Genomic DNA, 21,054 nt, shown 5'->3' with positions numbered 1-21,054 from the left:
GCTTCATTATTACAGGAATTTCATCTTATAAAATAGAATAGCAAATCAAGCTGAGGTTTCTTGTTAAACCTAACATGGCTGCTACATTTATCCAAAAGGTTGTACGAGTTGTACACAGATGTACACGGGCTTTTAAGTGGCACAGATGTTTCTGTAATGGTCAAGAAGATATGAAAGGATAGCAAAAACCCAAAACATCCATGTACATTAACAACGAGGAATGTAATCCAATCATCCAGAAAGACAGATAAATTAGCGTAAGGCTGGCCACTAACGGTCCAATTTCTAGCGAAAAATCGTTAGAGCGATCAGAAATTCTGATCGGATTGGTTGTAAATAATCTACATTGGTGGACACAATCGATTATGAATGAGTGAAAAAAATGTCGCCTGAATGAATTTTCGTTGAACGAAAATTTGGATTTTCTTGGTGGTCGTGATAGATAGGAAGCAATGATTGGTTAGTTGATGGTGTAGTGAACGATTTTTCGTCCGATCAGAATTTCTGATCGCTCGAACGATTTTTCGCTAGAAATTGGACCGTTAGTGGCCACCTTAAGAATGATAGCTTAAAGCGGATCTCCAGCCTAAAGTAAAAATCTAGCAGGCTACCTGTAAAAGAAAGGTATACATTAGTTACCTGAGGAACTTTGTACTGTTAAGCCATCATGAAGACCCCACATCAACCGACTTCTGGTGCGTGGCCCCGCCTCACACCGGATGCTTACTGCAGTGAAGTCTTCCTCTCTGTCCTTTGGTCCTCCATCACCGAGTGCAGACCCTCCAAAGATTACGGATAAGGGCTTGTTGGGAATCTGACCAAGGATACGCTCTTCCTCAAGCTGCCATGCTATTGTGCAGGCACAGCCACGCCCTCGTGGTTGCGGCACGGCTGCACTCGTGCCAGGAGAGAAGCGCAGCTTCAGTCAGCTGGAGGGTCTGCGAGCAGCAACAGGGGACCAGAGGACAGTAAGGGAAGCCTTATTTGGATCCATAGGCTTCCCTCTCCTCAGGTAAATATGTGTTTCTGAACCTGAGCTTCTAATTACGTTCTCTTTTATGGACACTTTCAAAAGTCTGACACAGGCTAGCTTCTAGCATTTTTTGATCAATGAAAGAAGAATATGCAGCCATGTTAGGATATAGAAAGGTGAAAATATTGAACATTTAGAAATATGTTCCAGTAAAAATGTTTTACACGTTCAGTCCTGTTATTTTTAGGCACACCTTATAGTTTGGTGAAAACAAGAAACGAGAATTTCAGCTTTAAACTAGACACAGAGCCTAGGCAAATATACTGTAGCTCTCATCATCCTCCTGCAACATATTGAAATAACATGTACAGATAGGCAAACGAGTTATGGTGGCCACTCATGATCCAATCTTTTTCATCCAATCATACCATTTCTATGTAATATAAGAGAACTGCCTAAATTATCCATTCAATATATTCACTCAATGCAGCCTTACTTACCTCTACTACATAGATTTGGTAAAATTGGATGAAAAAGATTGGATCATTAGTGGCCACCTTTAAAGGGAACCTAAACTGAGAAGGATATGGATTTTTCCTTTTAAAATAATACCAGTTGCCTGACTCTCCTGCTGATCCTGTGTCTCTAATACTTTTAGCCACAGCCCCTCAACAAGCATGCAGATCAGGTGCTCTGACTGGAGTCAGACTGGATTAGCTGCATGCTTGTTTCAGGCGTGTGATTCAGCCACTACTGTGGTTACAGAGATCAGCAGGGCTGCCAGGCAACTGGTATTGTTTAAAAGGAAAAATCCATATCCCTCTCAGTTTAGGTTCCCTTTAAATGGACAAAATGGTAGCTGATGCAAGTGCATTTATACACTTCTTCATTTAATGGAAAAGATCATAGTAGTAAATATAAATCTGTGTCTCCCACAGCTGTTCAAAAATCACTTTTATACTTGCAAGCTCCTTGATTTTTAGAGTGCAGTAGCTGTTACATTACCACTGCAGTCTTCCTACTTTCAGCTCAACAGCATCACTAATTAGTCAAGCCATACATATCTGATGTATACTTTGTTTTGCTATATCTAACTAGGTTAATGGGGTGCTATCAGACCTATCTATATAAAAAAATGAAAATAAAAAATCCAAAACTTTTCAAAACATGATTGACACTTTATAATGCCATTTTTTAATATAACAGAAAACATATTTTGGGTCACTGTAAATCAGGGTTTGAAGTAATGAACCATGTGGGACCATTACTTTTCATTAGAAAAAGTAACAGTACACAGCCCATAAACTTTCATATTAGCCACATGCATGTACTTTTAAAGGGACACCGAGCTCTGGATAGAAACAAAATCTGTACTCACCTGGGGCTTTCTGCAGCCCACCGTAGGTCGGGAGGTCCCACAGCGGCTTACTGGCTCTTCTCCTAGGCCTTCTTCCAGAAATGGCTGACCGGCGGCTCCCAGCGACGCTGGGCTTAAAAGTCTGGCTCCTTCTTCTGCATACGTCACAGCTGTCGTCACACCCCGGCTGCCTCGCGTCATCACGGCGGCGAGCGTGACAGTATGGCGCATGCGTGATCAAACCGCGTATGCACCTTACTGTCACGCTGGCCGCATTGTGACGACAGTGGTGACGTATGCGGAAGAAGGAGCGCGACTTTTGGGCCCAGTGTCGGCAGGAGCCGCCGGTCAGCCATTTCTGGACGAAGGCCCAGGAGAAGAGTCAGTATGCCGCCGTGGGACCTCCAGACCTACGGTGGGCGGCAGAAAGCCCCAGGTGAGTACAAATTTCGTTTCTATCCAGAGCTCGATGTCCCTTTAAGCATCAATCTGTGGCAAAATTGTGAATAGGTTTTTTGCCTCATGATATGATAGGAACATGCATGTACTGTCCAAGTGACAGCTAAAAAACAACTCTCTACTAGGTTGGGATGAAAAAAATTACAAAAAATATCACACAACAAGCATTTTTGTCACCTATTCATATAGATTACTAAAGCAAATTCATAAATAAAGATGTTTCAACAAAATGAGCCTCCAAGATAAAAAAAAATGTCACTATAAGGAAAGTCTGCAAACAGAATGGGAAAGAATGGAGAATACAAGCATAATAGCATATAGTCAGCTGAATGTGGTAATCCCTTTCTGATCCTTTAAAGTTCCAAAGGGATATTGACAATATTAATGTATATGTAATGAGAAAATGCAATTAGCTTTCCACAGTGGAAGTCACATTAAATAGGTCTTGCCTATAGATGCAGTCACAAGACTTTGACAGTTAAAATGATGAGAACATCTTGTGTCTTTTTATAAAAACAGTTGCTATTGGGCCACACTATGCTTCATTGATAGGTGTACACTGTACACCACTAAGAAATGCCCTGATACCACTGTTGACCATGTTGCTAAGTGGTGTGGTGCAGCCAAATCCACTATAAGTGAAAGCACAACAAAATGCTGCAAGCTAGACTATATGCACTAGTGTGGATGTTATAGAGGCATAAAAGTTAAAGGAAATCTCACCAACTATAAAAAATTCAACCATAAACATCAATTAAACAGAGGCTGTAAAAATAATAGTTTTAGATATAAACTTCACAAATTTACTTGCACGGTGCACATTTTACATAAACGTACGATAGGGCTGTAACTCCTGTTGTGCGAATAACCCAACTTACATTACCTGGGTATCGCATAACTTGCTAGCACACCACACTATATGCTTCTTGTGTAACATGTTGCTAGTCAAATGCAAATCACGCAAATAGTGCAACATGTGGCATTCTAGCAATGTGTGTGTGCGTACGTACATGTTAGTACGCCGCTGGTGAGATGGGCACAGGGTGAGCCAAATGATGGCCGCTCAAATTCCCGATGGCGTTAAATACTATTCCCCCTCTGAGTCATAGCAACTCAGAGGCAGATGTAATTTGGGGGAACCCAGAATTACCCTTACGCACCCTGCGCAATATAGTATTATTGTCCCTCTGTGTGGTCCTATGTGTACCTGTGTGCCACCCTGTGTGGTCCTGTGTGTCACCTCTGGTCCCCATGTGATCCTGTGTGTCTCCTCTTGCCCCTCTGTGGGGTCCTGTGTGTTCCCCGCATGTTTCCTCTGCTCCCCTGAGTAAAAATAATTAGTGAGCACCGGCTTACCTCATCCGCGATTTCAGTGGTGATCAGCAGTCCTCTCCTCTTCTATGCGGCTCCCCCTAATGAAGGCTTCTGCTGAGGAGAGGTCTGCTGATCACCGCTGGAATCGCGGGTGAGGTGAGGCAGTGCTGCCACAAATGATTTTTACACAGGGGAGAGGAGGAAACATGCGGGGGGACACAGGACCACACAGGAAGTCCCCAACATTGTGGCGGGTCGATGGTATTGTATTATGTATTGGTGGGTGATCGTAAGTCGGGGACTTCCTGTCTGTGGAATATAAGATGCAGGGACTTTTCCTCCCTATTTTTGGGGTCGAAAAAGTGTGTCTTGTATTCCAAAAAATACGGTATTTGACATGGTCACCTGTTCTGGTCACAGAAATCCTGTGCATAGCTGGGCGATTGCAGTGTGTGCACAACCAGTTATTGTCTTATAACCATTGCTGGGTGTGTGGATTGATTGCTTTTCTATATTTCAAGATGTTCCTTGCATATGAATAGAGATACTGTCACCACAATCCAATGCTGAGAGTTTTGATTAGTTTTGGTGTCAACTGATGATGAAGAGAAAATTCTCCTAACATGTAAATCTCTGTGGATTGAAGAAGTGTATGTGTGCTAGCAAATGAAAGCCACCGACTGAAAATCAGTTAGCTGGATAATTAACACAGCTGTCAACTTTATTTGAATTTAATTTGCTAGTGCATTTTTCATTTTCAAGGTACGTTAGAAGAATTTCATTTTACAAGAATTTTTCATTTACCCCCACATGTCTGCTGCTCGACATAATGCTATACTCTTGGCTTCTTGATCATGATTTCAAACTGCCTGACTATGCTCCTGTTTGCAAACCATTTAACAACATTGCTCCTCCTTACTACCATTCTGTCTGCTAACCTATTAAATGAACTGAACTTCCTCATTATGCACCTATCTGATCACCTAGTAACAACCTTGTCCAGCTCATTATGCTTCTTTCTGCTAATGTGTTGACCTCATTCTGCATGATTATGCTACCGTCTGCAAATCCATTCATCATTTTATCTTGGCTGATACATTCCTACCAGCCCTCTCTACAGCCTCGCTTGTACAGAAGTATTTTGGGGGTAGTCCAATATAGCAAGACACTAGTCATTAGGCATACTGATCTGTTTCAACCAGTTGGGTGGTCTACTTAAATATATTGTCTGCTTTCAGTCCACCTCATAGGTAAACCTGCATCATCTGTTGACAGGTGCTCCTAACAATCTTTATGTTTATTTTTTCAGAAAAGTATTATTGTTATGTGTTGCATTCAGTTTCATTAATATATTGAGTGCTAAGGAAAAACAACACAGATCTAGATGTTTCTGTTTCTTTAATAAGTACACACCCAATTGTATAATGGACACAGGTACACTAACTGTGGATTTGTACTCTTCTTTCTACAAATAACACCAACAAAAATGTGCACTTGTACAAAATGCCAAACTAAGTGTTAAGGCCTACAAGAAAATGTATGCTTAGGAAAGGAGTCTGGAAAATAAAGGTGTGCCTGTTGTTGCTGACAAACCAAACATACATGCCGCGCAGGAAAATCCTAATATTGTATATTAATAATTCATTATTATTTATTTAATGGCTGTTGCTCTTCCTGAAACAGCACTTTAATGTACCATTAGGAAAGCAATTTAGATTTTTTTTATGTATACATCCATAGCTTCAGATGTATGACTAGAAAATGTACAAAGTTAAGTCTTGAACTTATGTAAAGCATGATTTAAATCACGGCATTTAGCTTAGCACGTCTTAACCGTTTCGCATCCAGGACCTTGTTTTCCCCGTTATGGACCAGAGCAGCTTTGACATTTTAGCTATGTCTCTTTTTAATCAGCAACAACATTATCCCTACTTATGACACCTAAATGAAATACATATAATTTTTTTTAAGACAAATTAGCCATGTATGGCATTTTTTCCTTCAAACAATTTCTTAGTTTTCCCAATTCCATATTAAAAATAAAAAGCACTACTGTAGATAAAAACACAACATTTTGTTTGGGTATTTCTACCATTTATCACAAATCTTAGATTATGTTCCTGTCAAAATTTATGGTGAGCATTTTTGATTCTGAAACAATGCTACAGTGTGTAGTTTTCACTATGAACTGAGAAAATAAAATTATTTTTAATGGTAAAAATCAATCTTATTGGCTCAGGGAACATATATTCGTATGTATTAGTATGTCTTCTGGGAGATGGGTGCAGGGCAAGCCGAATAACGGCTCTCCCTGCTGCCGCTAAACTCCCTGGCGGCATTAAATACTATTCCCTGTCTGAGTCTTTGCCACTCACAGGGAGGTGTAATTCAGGGTTCGGCGATCACCAGACCCCCAAACTAGTCTTACACGCCCGGCACAGCATAACACTACTGCTATGGGGCCAACACTACTGCTTTGGCACCCAGCGCTGAGTGCCATGCGCCGAAAGCACCTGCTTCGACATATTTTGCCTTTCACTGATTAGTACTGCAGCAGATAGTAGTAGGGGTTTGCACAGGAGCAAGCCCAATTGTGCACAGCTGTGCATAAGCTACAATACATATATCTACGTCTTTGTGTCTTAGAAGAAGTCACAATAGGATGTAGATATACTGTAGTGGTGACTAAAGTGGTTAAAGAAATATTTAGGTAGACTACCCACCACAGATGGCTGTCTTTTTTGTCACGCTACATTCTTAACTATTTTATGAAAAACGTACCTATTACTACTGTACATGCTTAAAATGTTTCTTGTTTTAAAATAAACACGAGATAACCACCCCATTAATAATGCTTGCACATTCTGCAACTGAGATGGTGTTTTGAGAATAGCATGTTGGATGTTTTGTCTTATCCCATTGGATATTTAGGCAGACAAAGAGATCATTCACATTTTGACAGACTGCCTGTTGTAAGAATTCTAGCCTGCATATCTGGTACTTGATGTTCTTCATCTCTCACATACCTTTTGTATACTCCCAACCATTGCTTACCAGCTCTTTGCCAACATTTTTAATTTTCACAAGAAAATCAGTAAACCATTTTCTTATTAACATATAAATGCAGGCAACAAATGTGAAACCTAATAGCAGATCATTTTTCAAAGATGTGGTCCATGTGTGCCAACTTACTAATGTTCTACAGTGTTCTTTGACGTAGAAGACTCTTAACAAACTCCTTTGTAAATCAAGTTACTGATTAACTTAAATGAATTTCTGGTGAAATTCAGCTCAGTTAAAAGTTATTATTTTTAATGTTTTATAAACAAGTCTCCAGTAGCTACAGATGCATAACAAATTCCCTCACAGCACAAAATACACAGTATAATTAGCATCCACAAGACCACCAAATTTTAGATGCTGCAAGATTATTAATGGTAAAATTAAGGTAATACATTTGGACTAAAAACATTCACAACAGAAAGATGTGGCAAGTCACAAATGTAGAAAAAAATATCCCATTGAGTTAACATTTGTTGATATCACATCACTTTTGGCACAGATCATAAGCTCAAGGGAGCTAAACCAACATGCACTGAACATAGCAAGTGTATATGTCAGGAACAAAAAGGGTCTGATCATTGAAAAAAAAAAATCCCATGGGTTGGCAAGCTTTATCCAGGAAATTCATAGATCCATTCATTGAGGATAAAGAGTCTGATTGCAGTGTTGAACTTCTTGTCAATTAAGAAATGCCAGGACAGTTTCTTTCTACAGGTATGATGGCAGTCAAGCTGACCTAAAAGCTCAAAAGTCCACAAGTTCCTTTATTACTTGCTTATAAAACAGTTTTATACCAGATGTAGAAGCCTAAAGTTTTTCCAATTTTTTTTCTATTCATTAAGCCACCAAACATTTTGCTTTAAAGAGGATATGTAATGAAAAACACATCCCTCAGAAGGGGGAAGCCTTTGGATCCTAATAAGGCTTCCCCTGTCCTCTTCCGCCTCCTGGATCCAGGGCAGAAAGACCCTGAACTCCACGTGCGGTAATATTTACCTTTTGGGCTCCAGCACCTGCACAGCAGAGTGGACCCGATCGGGCTCCACTGTTTCTGCCGGAGCTCAAGTGGAGAGCTTCTACTGCACCTGTGCTTGAGCCCCGAAGGCAAATATTGTTGTGCACTGCTGCACCTGCACAGTGCTTTTCGGGAGAGCCAGCGCTGCATCCCCGAGGCTAAAGAGGATGGGGAAGATGCATTAGAAGCATGAGGCTTCCCCCTCCCTAGGTAAGTACCCCCACAGGAACTGTTTTTTTTTGTTACAGGTGTACTTGAAACTGCGGGCTAATGTTGTACAGTACTTTGTAATTATAAAATTAATTGAACAAAAACCACTGTTATATTTTGGAGGGACATGGCTGGAGATGTAACTTCTAGAGGAAGGAAGGGTGTCTCATTTTTTGTAATGCTAGTATTTGATACTACTTATGTTCCTATTGCTCATTTTGGAAATGTGTATGTGGTCAACTTGCAAGGCAAGCCTGAACAAGGGTAACCGTAAAGACCCTCTATAAAAACCAGAAGAAAGATTCATCCCCAACTGTCCTAGTAGGTGGATTGATGATGTAAAGAAAGACATGTAGACTCAGAATGCAGTGCTTGGTGTTTGGCAATGCTTGGATGAGCAAGCCAGAACTCTTCTATGGTTCTGTTGCTAAAGAGTAGTAGTAAGTATGTGATCAGACATGCAATTTACTCTATCATTGATAGAGAAGTTAGTTTGACTATACTCATTAACTTAATCTTGTAGACATGGCATACAAAATTGTTTAGCCATTTCTTTGACTTTCTCTTGGACAGCATGATAATTTCCCCAGAGGGAAAATTACAATGCAAAACTATGCAGTCAAACGTGGTAAGGTCAATAAAGAATTTGTATTTTCTCTACTTTCCCTGTCATTAGCATGAACCACGCCTAACTAGACAAGACAAAACACAGACAATTATATTCAGCTTTTCTCCTGGTGCACTCAAAGTGCCAGAGCTGCAACCACTAGGGCATGCTCTACAGGCAGTAGCAGAGTTAGCAGAGTTAGGGAGTCTTGTCCAAAATCTCCTCACTGAATACTTGCAGGCTTACTGAACAGGAAGAGACAAGATTTGAAACCAGATCTTCTGTGTCAGAAGCAGAGCCCTTAGCAAGTACACTATCCACTATCGTAGACACTTCCCTTCTATTCATCACTGCAAGTGATGCATCTCCAAAAAGGAATTAGTACTCCTATTACAGTGAAGGGAGGCCAAGGAGACCAGTTTGAATCAGTGAGCAGCAGTTGTAGTTACACCACTTTGTGAGGAGCCCCCTGGTCAGAGCCAGATCTATTTCAGTTTCAGCTCATACTTCATTCATTTGGGACACAACCCTCCTCCCCTTACTCTACCCTGTCAGTTTTGTTAGAATATTGGAGGACCTTTCATTATAATGTTCAGTCTGTTCACAATCACATCAGGAAGAGGCCAAAAAGGTCACATAACCATTACTTCTTTCTACAAAAAAAAGGTTCTTAGGAGCATTTATTTTTTATTTGAAGTCCAATTCATGAATATGCAGCTAGTGGCAGTTATTCCCAGACCAACATTATTGTGCCTGAAGTTTGGCTTTAAGTGCTTCCATTGAAATGAAAATTGGGCTGCTGGTTTTGATAACTGGATATTGAACAAATGACCTATATGCCTTTAGGCTGTTATGTGTATTATGCTACAGTTAAGTGAAGCCTAATAAAAATGTACTATTCAATAGTTCCCACCGCTATGCTTCAACAGTAGCTTTACTATCGAATTCCAACTGCCTTTTGGAAATGTGTTTATTTGCATACGGTTTGACTGCTTGCCAGATTTTTAACATGCTAAGAATGTATCTTCATAAAGACATCTCTCCATCTGGGGTTAATTCAAATTAGAGGAAGTAATGATTTTATTATTAATCGATTAGATATGTTTAACCTTCTGACAGGAGAATTTCCAGAGAGCACAAAGCAGAAGCTGCTGACTTGGCAAGGAATTATTGAAACAACGCAATCTCATTGAACATGGTACTTCAGATAATAGAACAATACTCTCAGAAATAATGAGCTCTCAGACTGCTTACAGTGTAATTTGCAGCACCTGAAGAACACAGATACACTGGAAATGACTTATCTAAGGTCATGTCATTCTTGCTGCTAGTAAACGCAGGATTTAAGCATTCCTTTAACTGTTTTTTTTTATCCTGGAAAATTATACTTATCTTAAAGCTTTATTATCATTGTTATTTTCTGAAATGCATTTTGCAACACATCTCTGTCTGTTTTTAAAGTCACACATCTATTCTTTTCCCAGTGTCTACCTAAAGCTTAACCACTTGCCGACCGCACACTCATACCGTGTGGCGGCAAAGTGGTAGCTGGAGGACCAGCGACGCACATCTGTGTCGCCAGGTGCCTCCCTAATTAGTCAGGAAAGGCGCGCAAGCAGCTGTTTCCTGTTAGATCACGGAGCGGGTCTCCGTGAATAGCCTGCGAGCTGCTGATCGCGGCTCGCAGACTAAATGTAAACGCAGGAGACGTTTGTCTCCTTTGTTTACATTGAACGGCGCTGCTGCTACAGCAGCGCCATAAGGCAGATCAGCGATCCCGGCCAATCAGCGGCCGGGGATCGCCGCCATGTGACAGATGACAGCCTATTTTCTGAAGCACTTATACATCAAAGAAATGGTGAAAAACAGTTTCAGACAAGTCTTTACTGCAGGGGGATTCAAAGGAACATTAGCTATGCTCTGGTCTGTTTCATAGTTTAAAATACAGTTTGTGTTTTGTAAATATAACAGAATGATGCAATGTTATAAAAATTAACTATATAACTGAAAATAAAAAAATGAGACTCTTTTCTTTGCCACGAATGCTCTATTAATTATATGTACTGCACATATACTTCATTGATGTCCATAAATTAGTGAGCAGCTGTATTAGTTAATCATCTGCTTGATAATGTATTAGTTTTGGGTAGATAATACTTATACTGGCCCCTATACCCTCCCCACCTCTATGGACTGCATATCCCTTATGCTGTCCCCTATACCCCTCACCCCACCCCTATAGACTGTATACCCCTTATACTGCCTCCCATATCCTCCCCACCCCTATAATCCCACAGCCTCCCATGCATTACTCTGTTTTGCTTTGGCAAATCTAAGTGTATTTGGACCTGCCAATAAAGTTTTTTTTTTTTAAATTGAATTGATTTAATTTGCTAGCAGGGCTTTCAAATCTCAAGCAGGCACATATATGAACATTGCCTTTTTTGCTCATCCTTAGTAAACAAACATTAAATCTGGACAGAAGTGTCATTCAGGGGCTGACTGCGCTTTTTTCTTACATGTCTGTTTAAGTGAACGGCTGATAATTCGATTGTTCAGGATTGATTAGGCCCATCAGCTTCTCTGTTTCCGTGCAAGATTGGAATAATCTGATCAAAAATATGGTTGTTCACTAAAAATTGTACTGTCATTAAGCACCTTTAATTTTTGGGGGCAACGGTCTTTGGGAAGGATAATTATTGCTATCATATGTTTTGTCACCCATTCTAATGATTTAAAGACAGATTTGTTAGAAACAATTAGATTGTTTCTGAGCGACACTCTCTGATCACTTATCACTAAGTGGCTTCATTTCGAGAATGACACAGTGCTTTGACAAGATAAATACAGCCACGCTTATATAATATAAAAATTGACTGTACTTCAGTCACCCTGTGTGAAAAGTGACAATGGTCCTTTACAACAGCTCTTTTGTCAAGCAGTTCAGCATCCCGTCTACTGCCCATGACTGCCATTCGGGTGCAATTACAATGCTGGCGAATGGCAGCAGTTGTATCAAAACGCCTGTCAAGCACTGCCAAGTGGCATGTTACCATGTGTCAGAAAACCATCTCTTGTTGTGCCTGAGCACAGCAACCACTGTGCTCAGATGCAACTCTCTGGAAGGAGCCCATGTTGAGTGCTAGTAAGTGCCCGGCTGGTGGATGGGTATAGCTGACAGGCCGCGAATTAGGTGCTCGTGGAAAAAGAGGCCTTACCATTCACATCTAGGAGCTGGACAACATTGTGGACCTCTACAGGTGTCCCAAAGACCCTTATGCAGGTTAGCTTTTCCCAATTATTATTATTATTTATTTATCTATTTTTTTGAAAGAAAAAATTCTCAAAAAAATGCCCTTATTTTCCAGACGAGACAAAGCTAAGGCAATTCTCTTTTAGCTTTTCTTTAACCCTACAATATTCATCAAATGTATCATAAATAACATCATAGAGATTATTTTTAGAAACCCTGCTTCTATGTATAATTTTAATTGCATAGATTAATATTAACTTTGATGTTAAGCTAAATGTGATTAAAAGAAAGCAGGTACTTGCTGAAATTGTGTGATTTTTTTTCCCAACTGTCTACACTATTTTCCCTTTAAACCTTTGTCTTCATTCTTGCAAAAGCAAACAAAATCAGAAATCCTACAGATCCTTTAAAAGATTCCAATAATCTATGAAAATTAAATATTTAAAGTAAAGCACATTGCAAATGTATGCATGAATTCCATGATTTATTCCATTAGTAAATCCACTTCTTTAGAATAAAGTTTAGCATTACAAATTCCATCAAACACTTTGTTAGCTGTGACAACCTAATTTGGATAGTGCATTCTCTACCCGCTTTGATATGTTAAATTGTTCTTTTTCCTTTGTTTGTTTTCTCTTTCTGGTATTATTGTCCTTGCTTTTCAAACAGTTTGCATAAGGGAAATACCGATTCCCATGCAAAATCACATCATTCCTTGCACTTAGGTCAATAACTAAACAGTTCCCAAAGGAGTTTACAAGAAGGACTAACTGATATATCAAGCACAGTAGCTTGTCAGAGAAAGGTATTTATTGATGTTCTTCTGACTAGAAATGCATTAGCTTCCTCTAAAGTCATGTTGGCAGGCACAGCTAGCAGGAATATTAGTGAGCTGATTGGATAAAAATGAGAATTGCAGTGTTAAGGGACTGAGACCCAGAGGTCCAGAGGTGACAGGAAACTGCTGGCAATTCCTCAGAATCTTTATCTATTTGTGACCGTTTATTTGTTAGGGGAGGTTTGCTTTCTAGTGTTGCTGTTCAGATTTTGGATTAAAGTCAAATTCTTCCCTAATATCAGTGATTCAGTTAGTGAACAATAAAACAACTGATGGTCAGGTAACTCTGGAAACCATGTCACTGGTAGTAGGCATTCTAGTAGGCACCTGTATCATCTGGTATATGGCCCCCACTCCTGAATGCGTCCGCAAGTAACGTCAGACATAACTTGCATCTTTGCCCCCAGGCAATGTGCTGAAGAGTCTTAGTTGCCGCTGCATCGTTTGAATTACTACTGTCGCACTGTCTGCGGGTTCTGTGGCCAGTCTCTTAGAGACGTATGGTCACTGCAACGAACTGTGGCGGGGGAGCAGAATTGGAGAGTACCACGATGTGATGAGCCACGTATGAAAGGAGCATCAGTTATACAGTGTCACTGATGTTTATAGAGCCAAATATTATTATTAAGCATTATCATTGTCATCATCGTCATGTGCTTCATGGCATATTACATTAAACAGTGTAAATAAACTTAATTGTGGTTGCTGCAATTGAATTCTGCAGCATATGGATAACATAATTGTGGTTGCTGCAGTTATACTCTGCAGCATATGGGTAACATAATTGTGGTTGCTGCAGTTGTATTCTGCAGCATATGGATAACATAATTGTGGTTGCTGCAGTTGTACCCTGCAGCATATGGATAACATAATTGGGGTTGCTGCAGTTGTACTCTGCAGCATATGGATGACATAATTGTGGTTGCTGCGGTTGTACCCTGCAGCATATGGATAACATAACTGTGGTTGCTGCAGTTGTACCCTGCAGCATATGGATAACATAATTGGGGTTGCTGCAGTTGTACCCTGCAGCATATGGATAACATAATTGGGGTTGCTGCAGTTGTACCCTGCAGCATATGGATAACATAATTGGGGTTGCTGCAGTTGTACTCTGCAGCATATGGATAACATAACTGTGGTTGCTGTAGTTGTATTCTGCAGCATATGGATAACATAATTGTGTTTGCTGCAGTTGTACTCTGCAGCATATGGATAACATAATTGTTGTTGCCACAGTTGTATGCTGCAGCATATGAATATTATAATTGTGGTTGTTGCAGCATATGAATATTATCATTTTGGTTGCTGCAGTTGTGCTCTGCAGCATACGGATAACATAATTGTTGTTGCCACAGTTGTATTCTGCAGCATATGAATATTATAAATGTGGTTGTTGCAGTTGTACTCTGCAGCATATGGATAACATAATTGTGGTTGTTGCAGTTGTATTCTGCAGCATATGGATATTATAATTTTGGTTGCTGCAGTTGTACTCTGCAGCATATGGATATTATAATTGTGGTTGCTGCAGTTGTACCCTGCAGCATATGGATAACATAATTGTGGTTGCTGCAGTTGTACCCTGCAGCATATGGATAACATAATTGGGGTTGCTGCAGTTGTACTCTGCAGCATATGGATAACATAACTGTGGTTGCTGTAGTTGTATTCTGCAGCATATGGATAACATAATTGTGTTTGCTGCAGTTGTACTCTGCAGCATATGGATAACATAATTGTTGTTGCCACAGTTGTATGCTGCAGCATATGAATATTATAATTGTGGTTGTTGCAGCATATGAATATTATCATTTTGGTTGCTGCAGTTGTGCTCTGCAGCATACGGATAACATAATTGTTGTTGCCACAGTTGTATTCTGCAGCATATGAATATTATAAATGTGGTTGTTGCAGTTGTACTCTGCAGCATATGGATAACATAATTGTGGTTGTTGCAGTTGTATTCTGCAGCATATGGATATTATAATTTTGGTTGCTGCAGTTGTACTCTGCAGCATATGGATATTATAATTGTGGTTGCTGCAGCATATAAATGTTTTAATTGTGGTTGCTGCAGTTTTATTCTGCCGCATATGGATAACATAATTGTTGTTGCTGCAGTTGTATTCTTCAGCATATGGATACCGTAATTGTGGTTGCTGCAGTTGTAGTGTGCTGGTGTATATGAATTTCTCTTTACTTTCTACTAATTGTCAGAGGAGAAGGTAAAAGACATCCTTGCTTCATTACATTATGAAGATCATTATTATGTCACTATATGAATATAGTCTAGGCTGTACTAATTTCCATTCCACAGAGTATCCTAGAGACACGTAGCTCAGAAAGGCATATACTCATCTTACTCAGATCAGTATTTGTATGTTTTGTAAAGCCACACAGTAAGCTCACTCCAGTCCAAAGGTGGAAGCACTTATGTACAAACTTATTTGCTTTTCAGCAGCTGCTTACAAACTATGTCCTTTCATTTCCTTTCATTTTCTCTCGAGCCATGCGACTCTGTTTGCAGAAGCCACTTGAATTGGTGACTAGAGAAGGGCCACAGGTTCATAACTGAATGAAAAGAGTCAAGCTCTTTTTTCTTTAATTGCAGTTTAACCAGCTTATTTTTTCCAGAAAAAAAACCTAAGAAGTATCTGAGCTACATCTATGTAGAATAATTGATATAGGAAGGTCTGACAAACATATCAGCTAACAACCTGCAGATAGGTAAGCCTGCACATGCTAAATCCTGCATTCCTCTGTATGTGTCATAACTATATGCCAGCATTTCTACTGCCTATTTGAAGTTAAAAAAAGCATAATGGAATTTCTGGCCAAGTAGAATGTTTATTTCAGAGGGATCTTAGAACACTGTTTACTATATTCAGTAAACAATTGAAAACACTGTTCAGCTGCTCTCTTGATTTATTCACTGGTGTTAAGAAATGGATGGCCATTTCTCACAAAATCATTTTTTTTACAGTGAAAAATACTGTTTCATTTTTGCGACGCTTGGTGCAAACTAAAAAAAAGAAATCATAGAACTGTGGTTGGTCAGCACTCTGGATAATTAATGCCTGTAGTTACATTAGCAGAGGCTAAAATGTGGTTTTGCTGTATGGTTACTTCCCAATATTTATATAAAAAATTAGCTGCTTAAAGAGGATCTGTAGCGAAAATAACATAATTAATAAAATGGCTTATTTTTTATTTTTAAAGAGAATTAAAAAAACAAAAAGCTTGATACTTAAGGAGATGGACGGCCCTGGGTCCTACAGAGCCTTCCCGTTCCTCTCCTGGTCCCGTTGTTCCTGCACTGGCTCCCACGTCATAGCAGTCTCTGCTTGAGAGACTGATCTCTGCTGCTACCCGAGGCTTTGGAAGACTCACGCTTGTGCAGTACGGAGCCGCATGTCTGGAGCATTCCTGAAGACTTCTAAAGCCTCCCGCGGTGGGATATTTGAACCATCGCTGGAACACAAGGACCGTGAGATGAACGGGAAGGCTCATTAGGACCCAGAGCCTCCCCTTTCCCTAGATAAGTATCTTTTTTTTTTAATTCTCTTCAGATTTGCTTTAAAGTATTCATTTATAAATATATTTAGTCAGTGTTTGCACATTGTAAAAGATTTCCTCACCCCAAATTACATTCTGAAATGTATCACAGATGGCCACATGTTTAAGCCAGTAGAAATTATACCCGGTTTTCCGGAATGATCTGGGAGGAGAATTCTGCATAGGTAAACAGCCAAAGCTGACATCACTGGTAGCGTGAGTGGCATACCAATATACAACAATATATAGTTATAGGAAGTGTTTCTGATGCTGAAACAAAGAAAATTATCATAAAAAGCATAGCCTAAATAATTTACTGTATTCCACTATATGTCACTACAGTGCCTCTTTAAAGGGATACTTAAGCCAGGAATAAAAAATCAGTTTTACTTGCCTGGGACTTCTACCTGCCCCCTGCAGCCGTCCTGTGTCCTTACAGTCACTCTTGGAGCCTCCGGTCCCCCGCCGCCAGCTAGTTTCGTTTGTCGCTGACAGGCCCTGACAGGAAGTCGTTGGGCTTTCTGTGCCTGCACAGGCCTGGCCACATGTATCCTTCTTCATGTTTCCATTCTCAATAGCGTCCTGCACAGGAGCAGGATGCTATTGCGGGCGGGAATGCGATGAAAAATGTATGTGGCCAGGCCTGTCTGGCAAAAACATAACTAGCTGGTGGCAGGGGACCGGAGGCTCTGTGAGAGTCTGTGAGGGCGCGGGACAGCTGAAGGGGATGGTAGAAGTCCCAGGAAAGAAAAACTGATTTTTTATTCTTGGCTTAAATGTCCCTTTAATTATCACCATAATGTACTGAACATATGTGAGGGGCTGCTGCACCCCTACTGGACACAGCAACATTGTTACAGGCTAAATAATGTATCACAATTAAGTTTTGTAGACCCATTACCATTATACATAATACCATAAACATTAAACAATTTTAATGACACTAGACCAAAAAATGTACTTGTGGGTCCATGCTAATGGGAGGTGTTCATGTAGTGCCAACGGAGGTCTTAAAGCATACCAGAGATGAAAACAAAAAAAGAACAACCAATCATACATACCTGGGGCTTCTTCCAGACCTCTTTGGCCTGATTGTTCCTGGCTACAGCATGCGCAGTAAGCCCCGACTGGCCAAGATACCAGAAGCCCTTACGGAAGATCCAGGAGGCATAGTGATTGGGCCAGAAGGGGTCTGGAGGAAGCCCCAGGTATGTATGATTTGTTTTTGTTGTTTTTCATCTCAGGTTCCCTTTAAGAGGTCTTGAGATCCCTTTGGAAGTCTCTGAAAAGTAACTTTCACGTCACCATCAATGTTAATAATTTTTTTAAAACATAAAAAAAACATTTTTATAAAATTGTTTTTGTTTATAGAAATAAATGCTGAATTGAAAAATATATATATATTACTTCTCAGTAAAATGTTTTCTGCTACCTTGTTTTTCTCAATTCTTATAGATGTAATGATATAAACAATGCCGCCAAGAAGCTACAGTATGCAGTAAACAACTGACTGAAATGGTAAAAAGGCAAAATTCCCATCCTTCCTACTGCTGACTTTCTTCACATCTTTGCTCTCATTAAATACCTTGTTCATGGAAAGTGAGGCCGAACATTTGATTTTCTCAAAGCTCCCCAAATTTCCTGACTGTCAAGTGTAAAACACAGGAAAAAAAATGTGCAAGGCAAAAGTGACATTAATGGAGAAGGTCACTGCCAAACAGTACAGTACATATAAGAATGTATTTTACTTTATTGCCTTCTGTCTAGAGGTAATAAAGGTATTGAATTCTGTAATTGTCTCCACATCTCAACCTGGATGTAGCAATGTCGTATCTTACTTTGATATGTCACTGTGCCTTCTCCTTTGCCCTCGGGTAACCCTAAAACAAAAATAAATCTCAAAGAGCAGTATTTCATTTAGATGTGTCGGTTGCCTTAATCCAAGGAATGAAGGGATGGGTAGCTTTTCCCTTGCTTCTGGATGTCAACAGATAATGAAAAGATAATTGCTGTATTGATCACAGGTTCCAAGTACAATATTTATGAAGGTTTCTTCTTCCAAAATGTGTAAATAACAGCAGAGATGTAAAACTACAAGGTATATTATGCAGCTAGAAGCATACCCATGTGAATGCAGATGAACATAAACATGTCTGAATAAAAAAGAGAATGCATATGGAGAGTGAAAAACAAAAACATGCTGCAATGGAAAGGAAACTGGAAATGTTGGATATTGCACTCAAACAGCTTTAACGCTAGGTAAACCTGGAAAGAATGTTCCCTTTTTCATTAAGACATAACCCTATGGCTTGAGAATATCAACTCTGCAAAAAGCAAGGAAGTGCAGTATTTTATGACCATTAATTAGATTTACTTCCACAAGCCCATTGTACAAAAAAAGATCAAAAGCTATGAAAAAAGCTGAGTTTTATAAGTTACTGTGTTTTGTCCATGTCCAGTTATCAATAACTATGTATGCGTCCCTATGTAGAGGACAAGGCATTCTGCAAACACACAACAGAAAGCAGCAGCATTCTATTGGACCCTGCAAGTATTACACCTGCCTCCACCCAAGGGGAGACATTGATGGATTGTGAACTAAAAAATTGGGGCATGCTTATTTTAGCATCTGTCAAAATCCCCCCAAGTGTACTGGCAGCTATGATCCTCCAAGAGAATTCCATCCCCCTCTGCACTGTAGTCGGATTAGCAGATTGCTAAACAAAGCAAACATCAAATATATGCTGGCACACTCAAAGTGCCTATAGGTACAGTTCTAGGATAAGTTCTATTGATAACTTCTTTTTTTTTTACTGTATACAGGTAAATAAATAAGAATCAAGTAGACTTTTTCATCCAATATAGGACTTGTAAACATGATCCATGTGTATGTAAAAAACATAAACATGTTAGTAGCAATGCTTGGTCATATGTTTTCCCCGTGGTACTCCGATTTATACTCAGTCAAGTTTCAGGAATTCTTGAAGTCACGTGCAATTAAAAACATGTCTCTATAGTAATCCTATCGTAACCCTAAATATTTCCTTCAGCTGAGAATATGGAATAATCATCTGAACACGCACCTGAATTTAACTAATACACAATTATAACCTATTTTTGAGGGGACACATACTAAAACTTAACTTTTAATAAGACAGTTTAAAAACATTGATTTTGCTAATTAATGAACATACCGTATTTTTTTGGACTGTAAGACGCACTTTTTCTCCCCAGAAGTGGGGGGAAAAAGTTCATGCGTCTTATAGTCCAAATGCACTAATTTCTGCCAAGCACCAGTACCTGCCTGTTACCTGTCCCGAGGTTCTGCCAGTACCCTGTCCATGGGTATGTCTTTTTTCCATCCTACAACATTGCATTCTTTGAAGGCACTCAGCATTGAGGGTAGATCGGTAGAACACGTGGCATCAGATGTTGCTGCCATGCATCCGGGTTACTGATGCCCGCGTGTATTCTGCCTACTGTATCTTATGGCTATGCTGGCGTCCCCGTGGGCTGTGATTGTGCGCATAAGAACGGCTCAGTGAGGAGATGAATAGCGGTTTTCTTCCATAGAACAGCCACTGGGAGGTCCGTGCTCGCTGATACATTGTCTCTCCCTTCACTTCCGCATACGTCACTATGCGGAAGTGAAGGGAGAGACAATGTAGCAGCGAGCGCGGACCTCCCAGTGGCTGTTCTACGGAAGAATACCGCTATTCATCTCCTCACTGAGCCATCCTTATGCTCACAATCACTGCCCTCAGGGACGCCAGCATTGCCATAAGATACAGTAGGCAGAATACACGCGGGCATCAGTAACCCAGATGCATGCAGCAACATCTGATGCCACGTGTTCTACCAATCTCCTGCAGGTGTAGTGTAATGTAGCTGGGGAGAGGGACAGTAAAGGTTGGTGTAGTGTAGTGGATTGTGTAGTGAAGTGTAATGTAGCTGGGGGAGGGAAAGCAGGGTTTAATGTAGTGAAGTATAATGTAATTGGGGGGCAGCCTGGGTTAGTCTAGTGTGTAGTGAATTGTAATGTAGCTGCGGGGATGGGGAGCAGGGGTTAGTGTAGTGAAGTATTATGTAATTGGGGGGCAGCCTGGGTTAGTCTAGTGTGTAGTTAATTGTAATGTAGCTGGGGGGAGGGGGAGCAGGGGTTAGTGTAGGTGGGAAGAGTAGCTTAGAGACATCTTGGGGCAAAAAGGTCTACATGACGCCCCTGACACATAGACACATCTAGGTTTAGTATATTTTTTCCCCATGTAAATAAATACCCCCCCCCCACCTAACACACACACGCACAACCCCTATGTGTTTTAACCCTTCAAATGGGGAGCTTCATCAGGGGTATAAAATGTCCAGTGCCCTAGTGCTAAAGTGCCAAATCTACATATAACATTCAAA

At 40.1% G+C, this 21,054-nt stretch overlaps 1 protein-coding gene and 1 long non-coding RNA gene across 7 annotated transcripts in view; one reads left to right on the top strand and one right to left on the bottom strand.

The window, feature by feature from the left end:
• RBFOX1 (RNA binding fox-1 homolog 1) overlaps positions 1–21,054 on the bottom strand; it is a 967,082-nt gene that overhangs the window by 802,448 nt on the left and 143,580 nt on the right. The gene's annotated exons all lie outside the window — the stretch shown is intronic.
• Positions 15,680–18,563, top strand: LOC137525673 (uncharacterized). The gene is made up of 2 exons (XR_011022970.1): positions 15,680–15,819; positions 18,103–18,563. It is a non-coding gene; the product is annotated as an uncharacterized lncRNA (long non-coding RNA).

The sequence above is a fragment of the Hyperolius riggenbachi genome, chromosome 7 (assembly GCF_040937935.1).
Source record: "Hyperolius riggenbachi isolate aHypRig1 chromosome 7, aHypRig1.pri, whole genome shotgun sequence".
NCBI classification, from domain to species: domain Eukaryota; kingdom Metazoa; phylum Chordata; class Amphibia; order Anura; family Hyperoliidae; genus Hyperolius; species Hyperolius riggenbachi.
Note: the sequence above shows the minus strand (reverse complement) of the source record. Positions and strands in the feature narration are given on the sequence as shown.